The sequence below is a fragment of the Vidua macroura genome, chromosome 10, assembly GCF_024509145.1.
Source record: "Vidua macroura isolate BioBank_ID:100142 chromosome 10, ASM2450914v1, whole genome shotgun sequence".
Taxonomy (NCBI): domain Eukaryota; kingdom Metazoa; phylum Chordata; class Aves; order Passeriformes; family Viduidae; genus Vidua; species Vidua macroura.
In genome coordinates this window covers 1891041-1914829 of record NC_071580.1, presented here as the reverse complement: position 1 = coordinate 1914829, position 23789 = coordinate 1891041, and the positions used below count along the sequence as shown (strand labels likewise).

General features: G+C 41.5%; 1 protein-coding gene across 1 annotated transcript in view; it reads left to right on the top strand.

Moving 5' to 3' along the window:
• PPM1L (protein phosphatase, Mg2+/Mn2+ dependent 1L) overlaps window positions 1-23789 on the top strand; it is a 69263-nt gene that overhangs the window by 35788 nt on the left and 9686 nt on the right. The gene's annotated exons all lie outside the window — the stretch shown is intronic.

Below are 23789 nucleotides of genomic sequence, written 5' to 3'. Positions count from 1 at the left end.
ACAATTATTGGTTATATGAACAGTGTGTGAGAATTCCAGTAGAAATATGTAAACATTACTGGAAGGTTAAAGAGGTTTTATGAGAACTTTAAAACTTTCAAAAGAACTATAAAAGAAAACTTAACACTTTTAAAAATCAGGGCAACAGGTACACCTTGGGCAGCACAAGAGCCTGACCAGGGCTGCACCCAAGATGGACCCAAGAGGGACTCCTGGCCATGAGTTTTCACACTTTTACAAGTTTTGGTCCATTTCCATCTTGGGGTTCATGGTCCAGCCCCAGCTCCAGATTGTGCAGTCCCATCCTCCCAGTTTGCTCTCCTCCATTCCCTGCTGTTTGCACTTTTTGGGCCTGAAACATCCCAAAAGCTGCCACGGTGTTTTTGGTTCTCAGATGGAAAAGGATTGTTGTGTGTGCCTGGGCTGTGAGGAGAGCTGCTGGCACTCTGTGTGGAGTTCAGAGTCACACACAGTTATAATTCAGTACAGAATCTGGAAAATACAAAGCAAAAACTCAAGGCATCAACAGGACAGAGCTGTGTGCTGCTTTTCGGGGTGCACAGCCTGCAGGACAAAGGCTGGAGTCAGGGCTGTGCTTTAGGAAAATGGTCATTCCAGCTGGATTTCACCTTGGAATTGGTGAAATTCCAGTTGGAATTCGCCTTGGCCCCAGCTCTTGGTATTTGGGCTGTTCAGGGAGTGGCCCCCAAGTTGTGTGCACACATTTTTCCTGCCCTGCACAAGTACAGGGTTGTTTTAGGTCCATCCCATCATTTCTCAGGGCGTGAGGTGAATTCCTGCCTGTGCAGGAATTGTTTGCTCTGGGTGGCTGAGTGGGCTCCCAAGTGTTGCTGTGTCTCCTGAAAGCAGCTCACCTTGAGGGCTGAGTTTTGAGTTTCCCCATCATTTTGGGAGGGATTTGGGTGGTAAAAGCTGCTCAGGGATGATGGAAAGCCTGGCTGTGAACAGTTTGCCTTTTATTGCTATTTATTGTAGCATTTTCCCTCGCTAATTGTTCTTGTTTTCTGTGGTGGACCCACATCAGCCCTCAGCGTAAAGCCAAGCCCCAGGATTCTGAAGCTGATTCAATTTGTGTGCATATTTTGAACAGCAGCATCATCAACCCCAGTGCCAGGCTTGCCCTGATAAAGAATTGATGAAAACAGATCATGTTACTGCAGATTTACCAGGCAGCTGATTTTGTGTACACAAGGTTTGTCACTTTTATATCATGTCCCAACTCCAGCACCTGTGTTGAAGTCCATTCTTTTGGTTTTGAAAAGCCAACAAAAAAAAAAGCTAAAAATATAATTTATTTTATTTTGTAAAAATAAAAGCTAAAAATATAAATGGCCTTGTGTAGATGAAATCCCATCAGCGCTCACTGTTCCTCTGGGTCCCATCACAGATATAAATCCTGCCAGTTCCTGCATCACCCCCAAAAAATGGGCCAAATGCTGCAAATTGTTCTTCTCCAAGTGATGCTGGAACATGTATTAGGAATAAATGTTGTTCCTGGGATACCAAACCCTGGCTTCTCTGTGCCACTTCCAGGCTTCAGGTTGGCACCAAGGGCTACAGAACTCCAAGTCCCCAAATTACTCCAAACTCCTCCTCCCAAACCAAATCATCTCCTCCTTTACTCCACCGCTGCGTCAGAAACAACAAAGCAGCCAGAAGGAGGGAGAGCATTTCCCTGCATTTCCCTCCCAGCTTTTCTGGCAAGGGCTGCACATCATTTATCTTTAAACACTTTTGCTTTGCTCTGAGTTGGCTCTGGAGTTCAAAGAGACGACAGCTTTGGGGAGAGGAATTTTGTTGCAGTGTGTGTAAAGCAAGAGAGTGTTTGTGTAGTACTTGCCTGGCACTAGAGAGGCTGGATTTATTATTTATAAATGTGTTATAATCCAGCTAGACAGTGAATGTGTTTATTAGAGCTTGTGTTGCTCCTAGGGAGGTCGTTCCTGCGATATTCCAAGTGCTGCTGCCCTCAGCGAGGTGTAAGCAGCTTTAATGAGATATTTTATTGAATTAATGTGGTCAGGGATGCTGGGAGCACCCTCAGCTCCCTGTCAGAAACATTCTAACTGGTCACTGCTGAAGCCACCGTGTCCCCAAACGCTGCTCTGGGTGCTTGTGCACGGAGAGATGGAGCAATCCCACATTTTTTTTGGCAGGAAAATCCCAAACCAACAGCTTCACCTGTGCTGGTTTTGTCATCCCTGGAGCAGCAGCAATTTCAGGGTGCAGAGGGAAGGGCCATCAACAGGAGTGGCTACAAGAGGGGCTACTGGACCCATGCCTGGAACTACACCCTGACCTCTCCTTCTGCTTTTCCTCCATCTCCAGAGGGATTTTAGAGAGGCAGAAATCCCATCTCTGATTTTGAAACATTGCATTGCAAAGGCAGCACTGGGGAAGCAGCAGCAAAAGGTGCAAGTTGTTCTTGTCTTACTGACATGAACAAATGTGAGGTCTTCCTTAATCCAGGAAAGCCAGGGCTTTGTAGGTTATCCATTTATTAATAACATTTAAGAATGGTGCTCACATCTTCCAAAATGCTCAATTCTGGATTGATACATGGCTTTGCATTCACATCTGAAGCAAAAATTATATCTGAAATTCAAATCTTAACTCTATTACAGTTCTCTGCTTCTCTATTCTTAGTTCTCTGCTGAGGTTTTCATTTGGGTTCTGGAATCTGTTTCTAAAATGTTTGTGCCATTATAAATTCAGGGAGAAAAAATCCTGATGTGTGAGTCCCATGTCAGCAGCAATTTGGGCACTTTTGTCAGGAATAAAACCCCCTGATTAATGATTTTTAAGCATTGCATGTTATGTGCTCAGTAAACTCTACAACTGCAGAGGTGAAGGCGCTCACAATTATAGTGAGAGTAAGAAAACGCCCTTTCATTTTTGCTGTAAATGTTTGAAAAATTAGAAAAGCAGAGTTAACATTCTTAAGGCTGCAATCCCCTAAATTCAAAAGTGGAGTTAAGTTTCTGCTCTTTGCAATGTGTCCCACACTTCCCCCACACTCATTCTGTGCTGTTCACACTATCAGATTTCATTTGTAGGGTTTTTTTTTTTTTCTTTTTAAAGATGCTAATTTTGCATTAACAGAAGGAAAAAAAAAAATCCTTCCAGCTGATTGAATTAAAATTCATGGTCGTGATTCCATCTTGGCGCCGTGCTCGGGATGAAGCTCCTGAGCTGGGAGGGTGCCTGAGGACAGGGATGGGACGGAGCTGTGCCCCTGAGAGGGAATCTCTCATCAGACATTCCCAAATCACAGTTTATTTCCCTGTTTTCCCTGGGGTTCAGCACTCAGGTGTGCCAGGAGAGCCAACAGCAGCACCAAGCTCTGCCTGCAGTCACAAATAACTTCAGCCAAGCACTTTGTGTTTGGCTTTCCTTAATTCCAGGGGTTTCATTCCTGCTCCCTCTGCTCCATACAACCAAACTGGCTCCCATGTCAGCGCCAGTTCCACTGCTGCGGTTTCCCTTTCGCAGTAGCCCATCTTGGATGGAGTGCAGAAGAAAATCTAAATGCCAGCTGCTTGTGGGGCTGCTGCTGCAGGCACCAGAGGGTGGCATGGCTCTTGAGTGCCTTGGAGCAGCATTCCTGGGATTGGCCAGGAGCTGGGATCTTGATCATCGTCATCACCATCACCTCACCACCATCATCATCACCACCACCATCATCACCACCATCATCATCACCATCATCATCATCACCACCATCATCATCATCACCACCATCATCACCATCATCATCACCACCATCATCATCATCACCATCATCATCACCACCACCATCATCACCACCATCATCATCACCATCATCATCACCATCATCATCATCACCATCATCATCACCATCATCATCACCACCATCATCACCACCACCATCATCACATCACCATCATCACCATCATCACCATCACCACCATCACAATCATCATCACCATCATCATCACCATCATCATCACCACCACCATCATCACCATCACCATTATCACCATCTCAGCATCACCATCACCACCATCATCATCATCACACATCATCACCATCACCACCAATCACGAGGAGCCTCCTTAGCCCCACACTTCTCCTCCTCCTCCAGGTTTCCATCTCCTTATCCGAGCCCAGGAGCTCAGACTGAAGCACCTCTTTGGTTTAAGCATAAATTTATCCATTTTCTGCAGCCTGCTCATTCAGTTTTAACTTCTGCACTCTTTTCCAGAAGGGCTTGGAGCAGGATTTTCCCTCTGCTGGGATCAGTTACTGCTCTCTGGAGATGCTGGGGCTGTGGGCTGTTGAAGGGTGATGTTGCACAGGTCCTAAAGCTGGCAAACACCATTATATTTATTGAATTAATCTCTGAACTTGCTTGAGAATAGCTCAAAACACCCGACACACAGCAGACAGCTTTTTTTGGTTTATAGCCACAGTTTGGGTATAATTTACTTCATTTGTCATCTTCTATAATTATTTTTCTAATGCTGCATCTACTGCAGGGACAATATGTGAATTTGAATAAGCTGTGAAAAGCTGCTCATGAGGGGAATAACAATTCAGAAGTGTGGAGGTAGTTACTTACACTCATTCATTTATTTTTAAAGGAGTTTCTCTATCCTCTTTACTTTCAAGCTTTATTACTAATAACGTTGTGGCTTGTCCCCAGAACCTGCAGGGGGTGTGAGTTGTGTGTTTTTGGGAGGGCAATTCCTTTCTATTAACCTGAATTAGCTAAAAAGGTGTCAGATCACCAGGCAGGGACTGGAGCTGCTCACCTGAGCAGCAGAACTGAAATGAGGAGCAAACCTCTGCAGGGAGCTGTGAGAGAATGGAGAGTCTGGCAATAAAGTGCTTTGATGGTGGAGTCACCAGACCTGGAGTGTTCAAAAAAGGAGAGGATGTGGCACCTGAGGACGTGGTTTAGTGGTGACCGTGGTGGTGGTGAGCTGGACTCAATGGCCTTGAAGATCTTCCCCAAATTTAAGGGTTCTCTGATTAATCTGACCCATCCTGGTCATTTCCTGGTGTGTTACCCTGCTCATCTTCCAGCCTTTTAAACTCTGGGAGGGGTCCCACGTGCCCTGGTGTGAAGGAGGCTCCACATCTGGCATGGCAGGATGAGAGGAGATGGTCTCAAACTGAAAAAGGAAAGGTTTGGATTAGGAAAAACTCCCTCCCTGTGAGGCTGGGGAGGCCTTGGCACAGAGCAGCTGTGGCTGCTCCACCCCTGGAAGTGTCCCAGGCCAGCTTGGACAGGGCTTGGAGCAGCCTGGGACAGTGGAAGGGGTCCCTGCCCGTGGAAGGGGATTTAAGGTCACCTGGCAGTGTTCCTTGGACAAGGCTTGGAGCAGCCTGGGACAGTGGAAGGGGTCCCTGCCCGTGGAATGGGGTGGGATTTGAGGTCCTTGCACCCCGCAGCACTCTCTGATTCCATGATTCTGCTCCCCTTTGTCTTCCACCAGGCCTGCAGAAGCCCAGGTTTTTGGGCCAACCATCTGGTTTCATCCTCCTTCTCCCCCTGGCTGGGAAGTTGTGTCAGGAGCTCTGAGCCCAGCCCAGTTTTCCCCTCTTGCTGTCCTTGTCCTGCTGTTCCCGAGCCCTTCCTGCCCTGCTGCTGAGCCAGGCTGTTCTCACTTCTCCTGCTCCTTCTCCTCTGAGCTCCTGGCAGTGCCTCTCTCTGCTCTCCCAGGTTCTGACCTTCACAACTGCACCAGATGCCTTTTCTTCTCTTACTCATAAATCACTTCCCATTCTTTTAGCAGGGATTTTTTTCCCCCCCTCATCTCTTTTTTTTGCCGAGTGCAGAGCTTTATTTTCCAGCTGTCAGCACTTATTTAAAGGGTACCAATGTCACTCCCCCTGAAATGCTGCCAGCTGGGGACAGAACTTCCTTATCACCTGCTGATCTCTTCCTGAAGCATCTCTCTACACTGATTTATCTCCACTATTGAAGATCTCTCATCTCAGGCTCTTTATTTAGGAGAAACTCAACAATTCTTGTGTTATTGTGGCCTATAGGAGTTTTGGTTTATATTTGGATTTTACAGTTCTTCTTCTTCATGAAGGAGAGACCAGGTTGGTGAAATAAGATAAAAAAGCATTTATCCAGAGGGATGTTCCATGCAGGAATCTGCACTCTGAGCAGATCAGAGCTGGGCAACTCTCTCTCCCCAGCTCTCCTATTTTCCCACTGAATTCCATGAAGGAATTACGTGATTTGTTCTTTTCTCTCAGTAAAGAATATTTCCTCAGTCTCGCAGGACTAAGCTGCACTCCTCCTCGGTCATGTGCTTTGGGCAAATTCACTGTTCTGTTTCTTCACATTCCCTCCCAAGCCCTTGTGGCTGCACTGAAAGGAAAAAGAAAGGAATTTTGTAAATACCATTCACTGAGTTTGATTTTCCTGTCCGTCCCTTTGGCCTCATGCTGTGTATTGGAAATGTGGAACGTGCAGTGCAATCAAGCAAGAGCACAGTTCATTAAAACCCACAGCAAAGCTCTGGATTTTGGGATAGACTCACAGGAGCCTCTTGGAGCAATCCCATGTTTCAGCCCAGCCAACAGCACCCTTTGGAAATGTCCTTGGACAGCACCACGCCAAGCGGTGACGGTGAAAAGCTTTCATGGTACAAATTTGCTGGTGGCTAAATACAGAATTAGGAGGGCTCTCCCTGACAGCTGGCACGTGGAAAATGAGGGGATATCGGGATTTAGTGGCAAAAGAAACAAAGCTGGGAAAAAATCCTTGCTGGACTGCTGGTGGATGAGGAGCAGCAGAGGTGGCACTGTGGGATTATTAACGTGGAATTGAGCCCATCCAAGGGCAATCTTTTTTTTTTTTGGGGGGTGTAATGTCAGTGCCATGGGAGCGTGGTGGGAAGGAGCAGGGCTGTCCCTGCAGAGGATAATTTGTGTTAAATCAAGTTTGTCTTGCATCTGTGTGGGCAAACCGTGTGGCCAAGGAGCTTTCCTTGGTGTTTTATCAGGTCACATTCCTGTTTTTCCATGTCCCTTCTCCTCCCAAACCGCCTGCATTTTAGCAGTTCTTGGTTTTTAATAATTTGCTACTCATTGCTTCAATTTTCTACCAACATTCCTCTGTTGGATGTGTTCAGGCTCTGTTTCCCAAGGTCCCATCCCTGTCTCCAGGTGTTTGTTGGATGTTGGTGGGAGTGGGATGTGAAAACCTACCCCAGGCTGGATTCTGGACCAGCAATTTCTGAATGCTATTCCAGCTTTTATCCTGGCAGCTTCCAGGCAAAGCCTGTGTTTTGCACATCAGGACACAATAATTCTATTTTCAAAAGCAGAATTCACAAACATCCTGTCCACTCGTGTGGTGACACCACTTCCAAAAAACGCCTCCTGAAATAATCCTGAAAGGGACACACCAAAGAGGGACCTTGTCAAAATCTCCCCCAAAATAAACCTGCAAACAAAGCCCTGGCTAGGATCTTGGAATTCATAATATTTTGTGTTGTTTCCTTGCGAAAAGATCTGTGAACTTCAAGGTTTGTTATCTATTTATAAAGCAGTTTCTCTCTCAGTGGTTTTGGTACGGTGGATTTTAATTTGATTTATGAGTTATGGTTAAGGTAGGATGGCTTTTCCTTCAGTTCTACGTCTCTGTACAGGCAGCAGTGAAAAATTAATTAAATTATGCTGCCCAGAATGATTACATTGTTCCCTGGAATGGGACACACCAGGAATGGGACGCTCCAAGCACTTTATTTAGAAATTATATAGAAATTATAGACATAAATTACACCCACAGCACATCTTGTTCTACACAGGAAAATGAGATTCTTTTTCCTCTATTTATTGAGGTTTAGGAATCTGCCAGAGCTCCTGCTCTGTTCACACCATTGCTCTGTAGCTTCCTTCCATTTTCCTTCACTTCCAAGGAATTTTTTAATCATGGCCACACCATTTTTTCCCCAGGAAGCCTCCGTGCAAACTGATTTAAATGCTTCATGCCCTTGGTTTTGTCTTTCTGTGACCTGACTGAGCAACAAAACCCCCAAGTTTTACCCTGCCACATCCAGTGGTGCCACCCAGACTTCAGGCAGGCCAAAACATTCTGATTTTACACCCAAAATAATGCTTTGAAGTATTTATTCCAGCCAGAAAAGGCACTGGGATCAGCACAAACTGTATTTTATTTATGCCTGAGGTACAAAACAGAGGTTTTTGCTCAGAGACAGGCAGAGATTTAGGCCTGGAAATGGGAATATTTTCTTTTTTTTTTTTTTTACCCTGCTTGGCCATTCCTTGGCTAAAAGATTTTTTTTGTTTCTTCGTTGGTTTCTTTCTATTCAAAGGAATAATTGCTGCCACAAAGCTCCCTCTGGGGTGAATTGTTTTGGGTATTAATGCAGATTTCAACTGGTCAGATTTCCAGCTGTCAGCATATCTGGTAGATTTATATTTCTTTCTTTTATATACACAATATATATTATACATATTACATAGATATTCTCTAATTTAGAATAGATAATATAGAATATATAAATATATATATACACGATATTTAATATATAGTGCATTATATATTTATTGTACATTTCTATATTAAATATTATATCTTCTAATATATTTTTAAATATTTTATATATTTCCAAATATATATTTTATATATTCCAGTGGTGGAAACGGGGGAAAAGCCTCTCTCCTTCCCTCTCCCAATGTCCCACAAAGCAGAAACTTCAGGATTTGCATCCCCTGCTTTTCCCTCTGGGATTGCTGCAGTTGTTCACGGCCAAAAAACACAAGAAGGTTCCAAAAAAAAAGAAATATGGAAATATGGAGGGAAAGCTTTTGCTTCCCTTCTCTCTGGTTCCACCATTTGGTGTTGGATTAAAAACTCCAAATCCGGCTTCTTTTTTTTATGCAAAACACCTCGAGTTGGAAACAGTCAAACGTGAAAAGTGGGGTTTATCCCCAATTCCCAGTGGGAATTATCCCCAATTCCCCATGGGATTTATACTGAATTCCCTGTGGGAATTATCCCAATATCCCCATGGGATTTATCCTCAATTTCCAGTGGGAATTATCCCGAATTCCCTGTGGGATTTATACTGAATTCCCTGTGGGAATTATCCCAATATCCCCATGGGATTTATACTGAATTCCCTGTGGGAATTATCCCAATATCCCCATGGGATTTATCCTCAATTTCCAGTGGGAATTATCCCAAATTCCCTGTGGGATTTATACTGAATTCCCAGTGGGATTTATCCCCAATTCCCTGTGGGGATTATCCCAAATTCCCCATGGGATTGATCCCCAATTCCCTGTGGGGATTATCCCAAATTCCCTATGGGATTGATCCCCAATTCCCTGTGGTATTTATCCCCAATTCCCTGTGGGAATTATCCCAAATTCTCTGTGGGATAAATCCCCAATTCCCTATGGGATTTATCCCGAACTCCCCATGGAATTTATCCCCAGTTCCCCGTGGAATTTATCCTCCATTCCCTGTGGGATTTATCCTGCATTCCCTGTGGGATTGATCCCAAATTCCCTGTGGGAATTATCCCAAATTCCCAGTGGGATTTATACTGAATTCCCTGTGGGATTTATCCCGAATTCCCTGTGGGGATTATCCCCAATTCCCTGTGGATAAATCCCCAGTTCCCTGTGGGAATTATCCCAAATTCTCTGTGGGATAAATCCCCAATTCCCTATGGGATTTATCCCGAACTCCCCGTGGAATTTATCCTGCATTCCCTGTGGGATTTATCCTGCATTCCCTGTGGGATTGATCCCAAACTCCCTGTGGGAATTATCCCGAATTCCCAGTGGGATTTCTCCAAATATCCCTGTGGGATTTGTCCCCAGTTCCCAGTGGCAATTTATCCCAAATTCCCTGTGGCATTTATCCCAATATCCCTGTGGGATTGATCCGAAATTCCCTGTGGGATTTATCTCCAGTTCCCCATGGGATTTGCCCCCAGTTCCCTGTGGGATTTATCCTGATTCCCTGTGGGATTTATCCTGATTCCCTGTGGGATTTCCAGCTCCTGGCATTTTCTGTGTGAATACTCGGACAAATTGCATGGAAATGATTTTATTAGCTGCCTTTCAAGGTTAAATGCGTGTTAGTCCTGGTAGAAAGGAAGGAGCTGCAGGTTATTTTGGCAATATTTGGTAAGAGAAAAACAGATTTTTCTCGTAATTGATTTCACTTTAAAAACCCACAACGCTAAATCACCAAGAGTTGTTGTTTGAGTGGGTTCCTCGCTCGGTTTCTAAGAGAAAATCTGATTATTTCGTGGCCACCTACCTATGAAAACATTTTAACAGCTTTTTTCTTGACCCTATAGTTACATATTTTATTTTAAATAATTCCTGTGAGCACTGAGAAAGGCCAAAGAAAAAACCACAGGAATCAGCAGGGAAAAGCGTTTTCTCTCAAGCACATCCTCCTGGTGCACATAAAGTACAATTTAAAAAGATTTTAAGGAGTTTTATTCCACCTCAGTTATCCTCCCTAAATGTGGAGTCCTCAGAGTTTAATTTTGAGGCCCAGCTGAGCTTCACTGCTTTATTTATTCCCTGTTTATTTAATATATTAAAGAACCACAGAATCATTTCGGTTGGAAAAAACCTTTCAGATCATCAAGCCCAATAATATTTAGCAGATCATAAAGCCCCCCAAAAAAAATCTACAAAATGCACTTTAATATTCCAAATTCATGATGCAAAAATAGCACAGTGGGCACCAGAGGTTGGGTAGCAGTGTTTGGGCTCTGCTGGAAAGTTGAGGCCTTAAATTCAAAGTTTTTAAGGACTTTTAAGGAGAATAAAAGGAGATTCTGTAAGGAAGGATGCGAATAACTGGGATTGGGGGAGGAATGGGAGTGGGAAAGCTGTGCAGAGAGGCCAAGGGCAAAAGCACAGCAGTGAGAAGTAAAAATAGCAGGATAAAGATCATTCTGGGACCAAAAAATAGCCTGTAGCTCCTCGTGTGCATGTGAAAGGGGAATAGTGACCAAAATAACCTGCATGGAAAAGAAATGCAGGATGTTTCCCCAGCAGCTCTCCAGAAAATCTGTGTACGGATGGGAGCGAGGGAACATCTCCTGTGAAACAGCTTTCGATCCATAAAACCCGGAGGAACTCCATTTTTAGTTCTTAATTTGATTGCTGGGGTTTTCATAACTTTTTTATAATTTCATAATAAATGAAAATATTTCATTTTTCAGGTGGTTTAATCCGCAGGTCTTTAAAAATATAATGTGCCCTAATTGTATGCAATGAAAGCATTCATTGCATAATTTTGTGTTTGGTTTCATTCACCCTCTGATTTCCACCTGATTTCCAGGCAGCAGAGTTTATTGCAAAGCTTTAGAAAACCAGATTAGAATATTATTTTAAGTGTCAGGAAACATCGAGCATTTTATCATGATTTCCTGCAGTCGTTGCTCTTGCAAATTTGATTTCTTACTTCACTAAAATCCACTTTATGAAAATACTGCAGCCACGTGTGGGGGAAAGGGCTCCAAAATTGGGATAAGGAGTTCAGAAATAGCCCTGATTCAATTTTCCTGGGCTTTTTTTCCTCGTGTGTTTTGTTCTGCTGGAGCCTCTTAGCTGGGAAATTAAATTAAATGTTTCCTTTAAAGCAGGATTTTCGCCTCCCAGAGCAACACATTCATTTGCTCCCAGGTTTTCCTCCTGGGATATTTTTGGGCTGCTGCAGGATTATCAGCAGCTCCTTAAGGTGAGGCTCCCCCTCAGCGTTTATTTTGCAGGGAATTTTCTGCTCCCTCGAATGAGGTGGAATTAAAATAGCCAAGATTCAATCCCAAGGCCAAGCAAGGCAAAATAATCTGGTTTTGAGCTGCTGGGCTGGCACGAACTCCTGGGCAGGGATCAGCTCCAGGCTTTTCCTGGGGCTTTGCAGCTGGAAAAGCCACCTGGACCTCCCAGTTCCTTCCTGAGCCCAGCTCAGTGCTCCTGTCAGCCCTGATCCCAAGCCAAGAGGCTTTTCACCAAAACCAGGGATTTAATTCCTGCCAGGATTTGCCAGCAGAAACCTCCCAGATGCTGGGCCAGCAGCAGGAAGGTCTCAAGCAGCGATTTTCCTTCTCCTTGGGAAAATGGGAGTGGTTTTTGTGGGATTGGAGGCTGGTCTAAGGGTTTGGGCTCCCCACGGATGAGGCTTGGGAGCTTTTCATCTCTAGCACCTCTCCTTTCTTCTGGCCTCTCAGCAAAGCTCATCCTTGAGGGTGTCTCCCAAAATTCCCTTTCCTTCCTCTCCCAAAATTCCCTTTCCTTTTACTTTCCTTTAATTTCCCCAAATTCCCTTTCCTTTAACTTTACTCTAATCTCCCAAAATTCCCTTTCCTTTAGCTTTACTCTAATCTCCCAAAATTCCCTTTCCTTGAACTTTTATCTCCCAAAATTCCCTTTCCTGTAGCTTTACTCTAATCTCCCAAGATTCCCTTTCCTTTAACTTTCCTTTAATTTCCCCAAATTCCCTTTCCTTTAACTTTAATCTCCCAAAATTCCCTTTCCTTTATCTTTCCTTTAATCTCCCAAAATTCCCTTTCCTTTAACTTTACTCTAATCTCCCAAAATTCCCTTTCCTTGAACTTTCCTTTTATCTCCCAAAATTCCCTTTCCTTTAACTTCCCAAGATTCCCTTTCCTTGAACTTTTATCTCCCAAAATTCCCTTTCCTTTAACAAGCTCCTTGGTGCTCAGCCTTCCCTTTTGTCCCTTTTCCTTCTTCCAGAGTTCCTCCCTCAGAAATGCCATTTTTTGGCTGTACCATCGTGTTGGCTCCAAAATAAGTTTCTCACTCTTCCACACACCAGGTTTCCCCCCCCCCCCTCAACATTTCCTGCTGGTATTTTATTTGTCTCAATTTAGATGAGTTTCTATCACACCCACAAGATTCCCAAATCCTGTTTTTACCCTTTATTTTTTGCTCAGTGTTGGCAGCTTTTCTTTGAGCCTCAACGATTCTTTCAGATGTTGTTTTCTCATTCCCTGTTTGTGTCCCGCCGTCGGCCGTCAGGAAGCAAACCCACTTTTTTTGGGGTGGAAAGCTGCAATTCCTGCCCACAATTATTCTCTCACATTTTTTTTTTGTCCCGATCTGTCGAGACACTTCAAGCTGTTGAGATTTTTTTTTTTTTTTTTTTTTTTCTTTTCCATTCTGCTCTTCTCCTTTGGTTTCACCACAGTTCATCCCTTTTGGCGTTTACTGCTCCGAGTGTTGCTGGGAACAAATCTGGATTTATTATTTAAATGTATTTATTCCAGCAGCTGGCATTGGGCAGTGCCTGGAGGGAAGGGGTTGTGTAGGTGGATTTAAAAGCAGCTGCACGTGGTGCTGGAAGGTTTGGGCATGGTTTAGTGATCAGGTGTGGTAAACAGAGCTCAGCAGAGGTAACACCTTGGATACATCATCCCGAGAATAATCCTGGAGTTGTGGGGGATAAGAGGATGAGAGGAGAGAAGATTTAGAGTGATGCTCCCACTGCTTCATCTGGGGGTGTTCCCAGAGCTGCCTGGCTCGGCTTGGAGTCCAGGAGTTTCAAGACTGGGAAGTCATCGGTTGGGAGTGATCCTTGGACAACTGTTAGGGAACTCTCTGGGAAATAATATGGAAAAACTGTCTGGAAAATGATGGAAAGCCTGGTGGAGTGGGATTAGTTCTGTGGAGATGATCCAGGTGGAATAATGGGGCAGCAGGGGGAGAAACCCCCACAGCGTTCCCCCATCCTGAGGGATGAAGTGAGGGAACAGCCCCAGGGTGAGGGACAGAGCACGGCACCAAAGAGCCCAGAGACTCTGGGGAGAAATATTAATGATTTTGGGACATAATTAATCAACGCCTGAGTGACAGCAAACCATTGATTTGCTAGCAGCTGTTTTGCTGAGAAATAAACCTGATCTCCCCAGCTTCCACCCCAGAGGCTGTCAGAGACCTGGCTCAGGACTTGTTCACTGCCATGGCATGAAAGCCCAAGCAGCCCCTGGGATACCTTGGGTTTCTCTGAATTTCAAATTTGTTTTTCTTCCGAAACGCTGGCTCAGGTTTGCTTACATTTCTGTTTAAACCCCTGGAAGTGGAAGGTTGAATATTTTTGGGAACGCTGCCAAAATATTGAGCTGTGCTGCGTGAGTTGCTTTGCTCCACGCTCTCGATAAAAGGTATTTGCTTTTTGTTGTCTCAAGGCTTGCCATGAAATCTGAAAACTCCAGGCTGTGTCACTTTAATATACAAACACTCCAAGCAATACAAAAGCCTTAAAATCAAAGCTGTGCTGTTATCTCTTCAGAGCAGGAGCTTTTTCAAGGAGCTTCTAATGCAGAAGTAGAATCACTTCCAGTTGCTGCTTTGAAGTTTTTTTATAGTGTGCTATCATGGACCTTTAATCCCTGCTGGGACTGCTCTTAAAAATTGGAGGAAATTGCAAAGTGAAGCAGTAAAGAAAGAGCTTGGACATTTAATCAGCCTCACTTGGGAGAGGTGCTGGTGCTGCCCCTGGTCACGGCTGGAATGGCCCTGTCTGGGTGCCCTGCAGCCTGGCCAGGAATAAAGATATAAAAAAAGATATCATAAAAGATATAAAATCTGCTCCACAACACTCTGATGTCACCCAGAGTGTCAGTGCTGGAGGTCTCAGCTCGTGGCAGGCACTGTTTATTCCTCTCTTTATTCAGGATGGGTCAGCCTGTCCTGAAGTTATTTTCCCCCCTCAGCTGGATAATTCCCTGCTCAGGTCCCTGTTCTCAATCCATTCAGAGATGCAAATAGCTGGGAACCTCCTTGACCTTCTGCCTTGATAATAAGTGCAATTAACAACCCGTGTCCTAACGAGCTGGAGAAACACAATGACTGTGTACCATTTTATTTAATTAAGCTGTGTTTCAGGAAAATTTCCTTTAAATGGCCACTTATATGGCCACTTATATGGCCACTTATGGCCATTTAAAGGAAAAGATTTCCAGTCTTTTGGCAAGATTTCCGTGGCGTTGAATCACTGAGGTTGGAAAAGATTTCCAAGACCTTCGAGTCTGACCTGTGCCTGATCCCCACCTTGTCACCAGCCCAGAGCACTGAGTGCCAGCTCCAGGTGTTCTTTGATTGGTTTCATCTTTCCTTTTTCTGACTGTTCCACTTCCCTTGATGCCTCAGGTTTCAGCTTTTCTATTTCTCACATTCTGTGCTGCTTTAGTCTGTGGGTCTGGGATTCACATTAAGGGATGGTGAGCTCTCTGCACAGAGCAGGGAGACAAAACAATTCCTGCTCCAGCTGGGCACCAAGGACAAATGATCCAAAGCTCAGGCCCAGGAGCACAAACAGCGTGGGCTGGAGAGAGAAAAACAAGCAGGATGGGAGTGCCTGGGCTAAAGCTGGAATGGGACAATGAACTGCAAGGTGCAAATGGAGCAGAGCTGATCCCAGTGAGAGCCCCCGGGAGCGCTCGTGCATTTTGGGACCATTTTGGTTCCTCTTGGGTGCAGCCCTGGCTGGGCTCTGGTGCTGCCCAAGGTGGATCCATGGAGGAGATCCTTTGAATGAATCCCTGCTTTATTCTGTGACTCTGCCCAGCCTCTGCTCCAGCTCAGCCTGCACAAAGCAGCACACTCACTGCTCTCCCTTCCATCAGTATCTGTCTCCCTTCTTTTCTCCTGCATCTGCCTCCTCCCTCCTTGTTTTCCCATCTTTTGGAATGAACTGCTCATGAACTCAAGGAATAGGAACAAAAACACCTCCAGACCATTCCCTGCTCCCCACGTGCCTTTGGGCTCAATAACCAGAGATGTTCTGATCCCACAGGCAGGAAAAATCCTCCTTTTATTCTTTCACATGTACATTTGTAGAGGGAAGAAGGAATAACATCCAGGCATTGGTGTTTGTCTTAACCAGGGCCTGATTTATCTGGGGCCTGATTTATGTCCCTCCTGCTCCCCTGGGTGCAGCTCTCAGAGTTTGTGTAGTGAAATGCCTCTAGAAAAGGAGCAGGCTTTGGAAACTATTTATGGGTTCCAACTGGCTGCTGTGCTATTTAATGAAGTCCCTGTCTTTGAGCCTCTGCCATTTAATTAAGTGCTTTATATAATTACTCTGTGACATCAATTCTGTCCACTCTGGAAGGCTTGTCTGTTCTTCCTGTAGGAGGTGTTTCGTTTAATGGGAGTTTTTGGGACCTTCAGCTCGGCAGGAGAAGCTGCAGCTGAATTCCAGGGCAGTCACTGTGCAGCAGGGTGGGATCCTGAGATCCTGATCTGGCCATTCTTTTTTTCCCCTCCATCACTTGTGTCCCTAAAATTTCTCTGATTCCTCCTGTTTTTAAGGAAAGGAGCTGTGTCACTACAACCAAAGCACCTCTTCCCTCAGAGCCTTCACATCCTCACCTCTCTGAGCTCATCGGAGGGAAAGTTTCCTTCTCTGGGGGGGAAAAAAAAAAACCCAAAAACTTTTAAAATAAATGTTCCCCCTTTTATTATTGTTTCCTGAAACCCTCAGATACTCTCTCGATCCTCAAATTCCAGGTGCAATGAGCAGACAGGGTTTTCCATGAACAATTCCCTCATAACCTTCCCCCAGTCCATCATTATTACCCCACTATTTACACATCCTGGGATTCCAGGAGCCTTTTTAAGCACTAAGTTGTGCCACAATCTCATGTTTCAGCTGCTTATCACCCACATGATCCCAAAAAATCTCTTTTCCTGGCAGCCTGCTGCTCCAGGAGCACACGGAGAGGACACAAAAGTTTGCTTTATTCCGGATTAGTTTCACAGGGACCAGGAATGTGGCTTGTGAAAGTGTTTTCCTCGCTGGGAAATGGGAAATAATTGGGATTTCATGGGTTGTCACCCGTGCTGCAGCAGTGTCACACGTGTGTCCCTGCAGTGTCACCCTGGGACTGCTGGGCACAGGGAGAGCAGAATTTAGCATTTTTCCACCCCGGATCTTGTTGACTTCCTCGCTCCTCATTCCAGCTTTCCTGGCTGCCTCCAGCTCATTATTCGGGTCAGTACAGTGGATTTTTCAAACCCAGAGGGAGGGGAGGACCCCAGGAAATAGCCATCATTACATTTAACCAGAGCTCATTGAATCTGCAAGTTGCTCCCCTCCGAAATTTTAACTCCTGAAGGAAAATTTAAATCCTGAAGAAAAGTTAACTCTTTGTGTGCAGGGCTCGTCCCAGCTGTGGAAGGGACAGAGCCAAGTCCCAGTGGTGGCTCCATTCCTGGGTCCCTCTGGAAGAGCTGCTGGGATGAGCCCCGAGGCTCCCCAGCTCCTCTTCCTCACCCCAAAATGTTTTATCTCCATCTCAGCTCCTCCTCACAGCTTCGGGTGCAACACGAGGCTAATTATGAATGGGATTCCTTAACAGAGAACTTTTTAAGGTCAGACTTAAACGGAAGCTGGAGGATTGTTCCCAGCTTTAGATTTATCTCGTGTAGGAAAAGCCTTATCAAGGGACAGCATCTCCTGCTCCAGGAGCTTTCCTGCTCCCCTCAGGGGATTTATGGCTGGGGAAGGCAAAATGATAATATTTTACACATGAGCACTCTGCTGTTATTTGAAAATCCTGTGTGTTTATTTGAAAATCCTGTGTGTTTGCTGCTTGCTGAGCTTTGGGGCTGTGCTGTGTGGAATGACAGAAATATTCCATGTAGAGGTGCTGGGAGGAGTGGGAGACAGGTTTGTGACCAGCTGGTGAAATTCTAAGCAGGTGAAAACAGATTTTATTTTTTTTTTTTTCTCCTTGATCTCCTGTGTAAATCACCCAGACTGAATCTTCCCAGCTCTTGATTCCTGCTTGGCACAGAGTGAAGTCTCTAAATCAGGAGAGACCATTTAGGCTGAAATATTCCACTCCTCTCCCTCAGTGCTTGGAGGGAGAGAACAATGGCAGAGAGAAAGATGAATGCTTCTTGCTCTTTAATTGAGTCTAATGGGCTATAAATACATTTTTTCCCTCAACTACAGGAGCAGAATGAAAGGCTGATGGTAAAATTGGTTTTTCACTTAAAAAAAAAAAAAAAAAAACCACCTGCTCTTTGGAAAAGCTTCTGCACAGAGACACCTGTGGAAATCCCCTGGAGCAGTTTTAAGGCATTTTAATTCCTAATAAAAGCTTTCAGTTCAGGGGCTGCGCTGATGGGGGGTTACAGGGTTGGAAATGTCATTTAAAGTTGAGTCATTTTGCAAACCTCCTTTTTTTTGTTTTTTTTTACCTTCAGTGTTGCACTTGATGAGCTCAGTAAAATCCAAAATGCAGCATTTTGTATCAAAAACAGGCTTGGAAAATGAGCAGTTCAACACCTGTAGAGGGTTTATGACACCCTGACCATCATTTTTAGGGTTATTGCTCTTTCTCTCTCTTCTGCCTGTTTATGCCAATATAAAAAAAATGATCTCTTTTGCTTAGATTTGATTACAGGGATATAAGAAAAGGTTTCAGTTAATCCTGCCTGGGTGAAATGCTCCTGGCTGGCCTTCACGTGCAACCCCTGCTCACAAAATTTAGGAAATAAACTGGAATTTGGGACCTGGGTTTTTCTGCATTGTTACCTGGTAATGGCCAAGTCTTTTCAGGCGTTTTAAAACCTTTTATTTACAGAGCTTCATTTCATATTCAGCTCATCTCCGTTAATAGTTCCACCCAATTAGCATCAAAATCTTGACATCCCTAATTTTTTTTTTATTTTTTTTTTTTTTAGCACTTCAATCACACCTATTTTGCTTTGTGCCATTACCTCAATCGTGCCTTTGGTAAATTCAGATATGAGTCGAACGTTCAGGTCCTTTCCTCGTGGCCACGGGGGTGTTTGTCAGAATGATTTGTCAGAACTGACAGCAGTTGTATCAAACACCTGCTTTGGGCCTCATTTTCACTTTCATTTCCCCACTAATTTCCCAATTTTTCCTCCTAAAAGAGGCACGGGTAATGATTGGCTTTCTAATTACGATCCAGGGTTTGTGCATGTGCACTTTAAACGCTGGTGCTTTTCGTTTTGCTGCAGGAAGAATTCCTTTTCTCTCATTATATTCTTAATTTTGGGTGTGTGTGTGTGTGTGTGTGGTCCTCAGAACAAATATTCAGGGTGGGATAACCCAGCCCAGCTGGGATTTGATATTTCCATATCAAACAGAAATTTGGTGACTCCACAGCCTCTCAGGGCACCCTGTTTGACCAGGAAAAAAGAAGTTTTTATTTAAGTTCCTCTGGAATTTCCTGCATTTCCCTCTGTGCCCAATCAGGATAAACAGAAATTGTTCACTTGGAAGATTGTCCTGTGACTTCTCCAATTTTTGATGGAATTGTCGATAAATAATTCATAAATCCAGAGGAATTGCACTCATTTGCTGGGGGGGGGGCACCTGCAAATAACTTGCAATTAATAAATCCAAGCACAATTCTGGATATCTGATATTGCCCAGGGTGCTCCTAAAGGAAAATTTAGGGGCTCCACGAGCTCCCAGGGCAGTGGTGAGCCCATAATGGCCATAATTAATACAAGGAATAAATATTGATAAAGTATTAAAGTACTAAAGTGTTAAAATACTAAATAATAACATAATAAATAAAAAGTAATACATAAAAATAATAAATATTCTCTCTTAAATAATAAATATTATTTGTTAAATCCATGAGCTCCCAGGGCAGTGGTGAGCCCATAATGGCCATAATTAATACAAGGAATAAATATTGATAAAGTATTAAAGTACTAAAGTGTTAAAATACTACTAATAATAACATAATAAATAAAAAGTAATACATAAAAATAATAATTATCTTTTAAATAATAAATATTATTTGTTAAATCCACGAGCTCCCAGGGCAGTGGTGAGCCCATAATGGCCATAATTAATACAAGGAATAAATATTGATAAAGTATTAAAGTACTAAAGTGTTAAAATACTAAATAATAACATAATAAATAAAAAGTAATACATAAAAATAATAAATATTCTCTTTTAAATAATAAATATTATTTGTTAAATCCATGAGCTCCCAGGGCAGTGGTGAGCCCATAATGGCCATAATTAATACAAGGAATAAATATTGATAAAGTATTAAAATACTAAAGTGTTAAAATATTAAATAATAATAACATAATAAATAAAAAGTAATACCTAAAAACAATAATTATCTTTTAAATAATAAATATTATTTGCTAAATCCATGAGCTCCCAGGGCAGTGGTGAGCCCATAATGGCCATAATTAATACAAGGAATAAATAATAATAAAGAATTAAAATAAAGTACTAACATATTAAATAGTAATAATGTAATAGATAAAAAGGAATGCATAAAAATAATAAACATTATTTATTAAATAATAAATATTATTTGTTAAATCCACGAGCTCCCAGGGCAGTGGTGAGCCCATAATGGCCATAATTAATACAAGGAATAAATATTGATAAAGTATTAAAATAAAGTACTAAAATATTAAATAATAATAACATAATAAATAAAAAGTAATACCTAAAAACAATAATTATCTTTTAAATAATAAATATTATTTGCTAAATCCATGAGCTCCCAGGGCAGTGGTGAGCCCATAATGGCCATAATTAATACAGGGAATAAATATTGATAAAGTATTAAAGTCTTGAAGTGTTAAAATACTAATAATAATAACATAATAAATAAAAAGTAATACATAAAAATAATAAATATTATCTCTTAAATAATAAATATTATTTGTTAAATCCACGAGCTCCCAGGGCAGTGGTGAGCCCATAATGGCCATAATTAATACAAGGAATAAATAATAATAAAGTATTAAAATAAAGTACTAACATATTAAATAGTAATAATGTAATAGATAAAAAGGAATGCATAAAAATAATAAACATTATTTATTAAATAATAAATATTATTTGTTAAATCCACGAGCTCCCAGGGCAGTGGTGAGCCCATAATGGCCATAATTAATACAAGGAATAAATATTGATAAAGTATTAAAATAAAGTACTAAAATATTAAATAATAATAACATAATAAATAAAAAGTAATACATAAAAATAATAAATATTCTCTCTTAAATAATAAATATTATTTCTTAAATCCATGAGCTCCCAGGGCACTGGTGAGCCCATAATGGACATAATTAACAAAATGTTAATTATTAGATATCAAATGTTAATAAAGTATTAAAATAAAGTACTAAATATTTAAATATTAATACGTTAGTATTAATATATAATAAATAGTCTTGATAAATATTCTTTATTAATAAATAGTATTAATGAATATTATTTATCAATAGTAAATGTAATAAATAATATTGATAAATATTTTATTAATAAAATAAATACTATTTGTTGTTACATTTAATAATTTATTTATCATTTGGAACCGTGAAATTTGGGATATTCTGAAATTTGGAACCACAGAATTTGGGATATTCTGGAATTTGGGATATTCTGAAATTTGGAACCATTAAATTTGGGATATTCTAGAATTTGAGATATTCTGGAATTTGGAACCACAGAATTTGGGATATTCTGAAATTTGGGATATTCTTGAATTTTGGAAGCACAGAATTCGGGATATTCTGAAATTTGGAACGTCGGAATTTGAGATATTCTGAAATTTGGAACCTCGGAATTTGGGATATTTTGGAATTTGGGATATTCTGAAATTTGGAACCATGAAATTTGGGATATTCTGGAATTTGGAACCACAAAATTTGGGATATTCTGAAATTTGGAACCTTGGAATTTGGGATATTCTGGAATTTGAAACCATGAAATTTGGGATATTCTGAAATTTGGAACCACAAAATTTGGGATATTCTGGAATTTGGGATATTCTGAAATTTGGAACCACAGAATTTGGGATATTCTGATATTTGGAACCCCGGAATTTGGGATATTTTGGAATTTGGGATATTCTGAAATTTGGAACCTCGGAATTTGGGATATTCTGGAATTTGGTACCCCAGAATTTGGGATATTCTGAAATTTGGAACCATGAAATTTGGGATATTCTGGAATTTGGGATATTCTGAAATTTGGAACAACAGAATTTGGGGTATTCTGATATTTGGAACCCCGGAATTTGGGATATTCTGGAATTTGGGATATTCTGGAATTTGGAACCATGAAATTTGGGATATTCTGAAATTTGGAACCACAAAATTTAGGATATTCTGGAATTTGGGATATTCTGCCTCCTCCGTGGATGAGCAGCATTCCCAAGGCTTTCCCTTTTGGGGAGGGATTTCCACGGAGCCGCGTTTAAAACAGAATTAATTAAAATTTATTTGGGCATTTCAGTGCCAGAAACGTGGGATTTTGGGGGGAAATAGGAATTTTAAAGGTTTGGGGGGTTGGAGAGATCAGGATGTGGGATGTGATGAGGATGGGGAAGGATGCAAATTTCCCCAAATTATCCCAAATTTCCCCAAATTTCCCCAGATTTCCCCAAATTTCCCCAGATTTCCCATTCAGCAAGGGAGGAGATGCGTTCTCCAGGCGCCACTTGGTTTTGTGCCTTAATATTTTGAATAAAAAATTTAGAAGAAATACATTGAGCTTTATCCAACTCTGCCACGTGATGCTTTAAAATTTAGAATAAAAATTCCGAATAAACACATTAATTTCGATTCCGCTCTGCCACTTTGTGGCTTAAAATTTCGAATAAAAATGTAGAATAAAAATGTAGAATAAAAATGTAGAATAAAAATGTAGAATAAAGCCATTAAATTTTGTTCCACTCTGCCACTTTGTGTCTTGAAATTTCAAATAAAAATTTAGAATAAAAATTCCGAATAAACACATTAATTTTGATTCCGCTCTGCCACTTTGTGGCTTAAAATTTCGAATAAAAATTTTGAATAAAAATTTAGAAGAAAAAAAATCAGATTAAAGCCATTAAATCTGGTTCCACTCTGTTACTTTGTGCCTTAAAATTTCGAATGAAAATTTAGGGAAAAAAAAAATCAGATTAAAGCCATTAAATTTGGTTTCACTCTGCCACTTTGTGCCTTGAAATTTCAAATAAAAATTTCGAATAAACACATTAATTTCGATTCTGCTCTGCCACTTTGTGCCTTAAAATTCCAAATAAAAATTTAGAATAAAAATTCCGAATAAACACATTAATTTGGATTCTGCTCTGCCACTCTGTGCCTTGAAATTTCGAATAAAAATTTCGAACATAAATTTCGAATAAAGCCATTAAGTTTGGTTCCACTGTGCCACTTTGTGCCTTAAAGTTTAGAATAAAAATTTAGGAAAAAAAATCAGATTAAAGCCATTAAATCTGGTTCCACTCTGCCACTTTGTGCCTTAAAATTTCGAATAAAAATTCCGAATAAACACATTAATTTCGATTCTGCTCTGCCACTTTGTGCCTTAAAATTTCGAATAAAAATTTAGGGAAAAAAAAATCAGATTAAAGCCATTAAATTTGGTTTCACTCTGCCACTTTGTGCCTTGAAATTTCGAATAAAAATTTCGAATAAAAATTTCTAATAAAGCCATTAAGTTTGGTTTCACTGTGCCACTCTGTGCCTTAAAATTTAGAATAAAAATTTCGAACATAAATTTCGAATAAAGCCATTAAGTTTGGCTTCACTCTGCCACTTTGTGCCTTAAAATTTAGAATAAAAATTTAGGAAAAAAAATCAGATTAAAGCCATTAAATCTGGTTCCACTCTGCCACTTTGTGCCTTAAAATTTAGAATAAAAATTTAGAATAAAAATTTAGAATAAACACATTAAATTTGATTCCGCTGTACCACTTTGTGCCTTAAAATTCTGAGTAAAC